A 1111-nucleotide genomic window follows, 5' to 3' on the forward strand; every position below is an offset into this window, starting at 1 on the left:
GACAATCTCCTCCTGTACCAGTCAGATCTGATTTGACGGTACACGCACACACACAAATAATAAAATAAAATAAAAAATTTAAAAAATACAACTTCTAAAGAAAAAAAAAGAATGATTGCATAAAACACAATGTACAAGAATGAAATACAATGTATGAGAATTATTGTATCCAAGCCAATAACAACAACAACAACAACAATAATAATAAAAGAAATGTTGTAAAGTAACATTACATCATGAGTTCCACTTAAACAAAAGCAAATGAAGTTTACTGAGGGGTAGAAATTGTCCAGGAACAGAGAAGCGTTCTTTATCACATAGTGAAAAAAGCGGCTCCAACCGACCACAAAATAGGAAACATTCGCTTCCTTTCCAGCTTGGTTCCAGCACTATGGCCCCCGCAAAGAAGGGTGGTGAGAAGAAGAAAGGCCGTTCTGCCATCAACAAAGTGGTGACCAGAGAGTACACCATCAACATTCACAAGCGCATCCATGGAGTGGGATTTAAGAAGCGTGCTCCTCGGGCACTAAAGGAGATCCAGAAATTTGCCATGAAGGAGATGGGCACACCAGATGTTCGCGTTGACACCAGGCTTAACAAAGCTGTCTGGGCCAAAGGAATAAGGAATGTCCCATACCGCATCCGTGCATGGTTGTCCAGAAAACGTCATGAGGATGAAGATTCCCCAAACAAGCTGTATACACTGGTTACCTATGTACCTGTCACCACTTTCAAAAATCTACAGACCGTCAATGTGGATGAAAACTAATAGCTGATTGTCAAATAAAGTTATAAAACTGTAAAAAAAAATAGGAAACATTCTTGTATTGTTGAATCAGGAACAAAATGCTGGAAGATTCATAACTGGCTGATAAAACCATCAGGGGTGTTAAAGATCTCAAAAAACCATTCGTAGGAACCAATGCACAGCTGCCCCTCTGCTGTTTTCAGGGGCTTTAGATTGAACAGGAAGAAATGCCCATCTTTCTCCTGCAGAGATGCTGGTAGATTCGAACCACAGAACCACAGGCTAAGTGTAGTCTTTGTGTTAATCTCCCTGCAGATTATGCTATTAAAGCTCCACATCTAACTTCTAGAGGGAGCTCTGGTG

At 40.2% G+C, this 1111-nt stretch overlaps 1 pseudogene; it reads left to right on the forward strand.

Annotated features, from left to right (window-relative positions):
* Positions 1–367: 367 nt before the first annotated feature.
* Positions 368–769, forward strand: LOC102877017 (annotated as a pseudogene).
* Positions 770–1111: the final 342 nt, after the last annotated feature.

Source organism: Elephantulus edwardii, unplaced genomic scaffold, assembly GCF_000299155.1.
Source record: "Elephantulus edwardii isolate Elephantulus edwardi_28Jun2011 unplaced genomic scaffold, EleEdw1.0 scaffold00089, whole genome shotgun sequence".
NCBI classification, from domain to species: Eukaryota; Metazoa; Chordata; class Mammalia; order Macroscelidea; family Macroscelididae; genus Elephantulus; species Elephantulus edwardii.